This window comes from Poecilia latipinna, unplaced genomic scaffold, assembly GCF_001443285.1.
Source record: "Poecilia latipinna isolate Pla-1442-1.1 unplaced genomic scaffold, P_latipinna-1.0 Scaffold6866, whole genome shotgun sequence".
Taxonomy (NCBI): domain Eukaryota; kingdom Metazoa; phylum Chordata; class Actinopteri; order Cyprinodontiformes; family Poeciliidae; genus Poecilia; species Poecilia latipinna.
Window position 1 is genome coordinate 6896 of NW_015119482.1, and position 3038 is coordinate 9933.

General features: G+C 35.6%; 1 long non-coding RNA gene across 1 annotated transcript; it reads left to right on the forward strand.

Moving 5' to 3' along the window:
- The first annotated feature begins 1252 nt into the window (after window positions 1-1252).
- On the forward strand, window positions 1253-1885 carry LOC106944094 (uncharacterized). Its single transcript, XR_001424110.1, has 2 exons — window positions 1253-1289; window positions 1364-1885. It is a non-coding gene; the product is annotated as an uncharacterized LOC106944094 (long non-coding RNA).
- Window positions 1886-3038: the final 1153 nt, after the last annotated feature.

The window sequence follows — 3038 nt, forward strand, 5'->3', positions numbered from 1 at the left end:
GAAATTATAAGTCAATTAAGCTCCAGTTCCTGCTGTCTGGATGTCCTACCCACACATTTCTTTAAGAAAGTCCTGCCTGTCATTGCTAATGATCTGATCCAAATAGTGAACTCATCGCTCTCTTCAGGTGTTTCCCCCAGGCTTTGAAAACAGCAGTTATCAAACCACTGATAAAAAAGAACAATCTGGACAAACACTGGGTGCCTTTAAATCTCAACTTAAAACCCACCTGTTCAGAGTTGTTTATGGCTAAAGTAGGGTTAGAGGGTGGGTTTTGATGTGTTTGATGTTTTTAATGTTTTTATCTTTTCTTTTTATCTATTTATTAATTTCTTTTTATTTCTCTTTCTCATTGTTTCCGAAAGGTTAGAGTCCTTGTCAAACGGCGTTTTGATTTAACGAAAATATCTTGAACTTGCAGTGGATGGCCAGTAGATGGCAGTGTATTTTACACTACACCAGAGTCCACTTTAGTGGTTTGTGTGCATTTACAAAATAAAAACCCATATAAACACAAGAAAATTATTTTTGAATAGCTGTCCACTGCACGCTATGCATGAAATGTGTTATTATGCATAGTCTCAGGTGGTAATAGGGAATCATGAAATATATTTGGAGTCCAGAAATTTGTGAAGTCAAGATCCTACCTGAGACAGAGCGAACTTAGTTTCTGTGAGTTCAGGACATATTTGAATTATTATTTCAAAAAATGTTTAAATGATTTCATGTGGCATGTTGTAATGAATATTACAGCAAGGCTGCAGACAGTAAAACAAATAAATGGTTTTAATACACTTTATGTTTAAGTCACATTCATGCAGCAGCCCACTACCGGTCAAGGACTAACACAACGTGTTGAAAATTATTTTTATACAGCAGTAGGACCAAGTCAGTGTTTTGAAAGTCTCATGTCTGAAACGTTGAATTTCAAGTCCTTTCAAGTTTTTTCTTTTTTTAAAAACCTGTAATATGTTGAGTGTAAATGATAGATCATGTGATCTCTTTAAAATCTGTGTTTATGTCAAATCTTGATAAAACAGGCAGTTCAACACAAAATATATAAAAGAAAAATCATCATTTTAAAATGACTAATTTCACCTCTTGGTATTGATAAAGACATGTTGCACGAATAAAGTTTGTCAGAATCAGTAACCAAGACACATGTTGTTGTAGTTCACCCATTTTCCCCTCTGTCCACCACCCAGGTCTGTTTACAGTTTCAGGACCCGACTAAAATCCCAGCATCGTTACATTGAGAAATAACGAGCTTTGGTTAAATATAAAACAGGGTTTAGTGCAGAAAATCATCAAATGTTTCCACGTCACCCAAATGGATCAGATACAGAGCAGATTCACCGTCCAGCTGAGCTCCACTCAGCTCACCTTAGGGGAGACACCAAGTGAAGATTGTAGAGCGAGTTCTGCTTTATTTTCTCCTCATTCTGCTTCCTCTCCAATGTGTTTCCTGCCTTCATCAGTTTTTCTTGTGACTGTCGTCAGTCTTAAATGTTGTGGTTATGTCAGCCTGTAGTCGTGTACGAGAGCAGATAAAACAGAGAAAAGACAAAGTCCCTTTGTCCATAACAGAGTGTTCCTTATGAATTTATTGTAACATTTCTTGTTTATAAAATCACAAGATTCATAGTTTCTTTTACAAAGGACATTTTAGTTACATTAGTCTTTTTGTTTTTCATAGTGTGGCAACAGGGCTTTTTTCTATTTTTTTGTATTTGTTTTCCTTACTTTGAACTTTGTTAGCACATTAGCTCCACTTGACACCAAACTAAGTTTTAGCCACATAAAACAGATGTTTTTATTTTCCGATAAGCAGATGAATATATAATCATGTCTCTAATTAGTCAAATCACAAACTGTTACTCGCTGGTAAATTTTATTTTTATCAATGTAACAATGCTGGGATTTTAGTAAGTTCTTTCTGAACCACAATAAAAACTACCCTTGTTAGAAAATAAAATGGCAAGAATGGACGTTTTCCTTAAATCTTCAAGCTACAGACAAAAATATTGCATATTGTATATCTATAGTCAGAGTAATGATGTCAGTAAATACCTGACAAAATATTGCCACTGATGCATGACGTTCACTTTAGTGGACAGGTGATCATTTGTAATTTCTCCAAATACAAAGTTGTTATTTGGAAACTACATCAATAGTTTTAGTCTTTAGGTGTTGCTTCATGTCATAATATAATTTTACCTGCAAGAGTTTCTACAGTAGAAAGAGGGACTGGATATTCCTGAGTGGGTCGGCATGCTTTCTCATCTGTCTGCCATTCTGGATTTAACTAAAGTGTTTTGAACTTCCAGTGGATGGCCAGTAGATGGCAGTGTATTTTATACTACACCAGTGTCCACTTTAGTGGTCTGTTTGCATTTACAAAATAAAAGCCCACATGAACACAAGAAAATTACTTTTGGATAGCTGTCCATTGCCAACTATGCATGAAATGGATTATATATATAATGCATGGTCTGAGATGATAACAGGACGGTGTTTCTCAGTCATGAAAGATATTTTTTTAGATAGGCACCAGGACCCCTCTTGAAAACCTCTGGGCTTCACTGAAGATCAACTTTTGTATATTGTCATTTATTATGTAATGATTAATTGGAACACATCATATTTATTTCAAGGCTGATTGAGAGTAACATCTGCATTTGTTTAATAGTTTAAATGTTGTAGCTTGATTTGAGCCTTTTGCTAACAAAAATAGTCACTTTGACCCTAAATGCTGCTGTTCAGCTTCTTGTGTTCACAAATGCATCAAAGCAATCAAGAAAACCTGTAAAAGTAAAGAATCATGGGTGATGAACATGTTAGTTTGCGACCAAAGATCAGACTGGAACCAGCAATTTTAGAGCTCTGAATTCTTTCTTTATGCAGCTCTTCAAACATTTCAATCCATTTTACAGCATAACATGCATTCAATCAACAGGAGGGAGAGACTCCCTCTGATCTGAACCACCTGGCTTTTAAGGGATTGGTTCCCATCCATCCATCCATCCATCCATCCATCC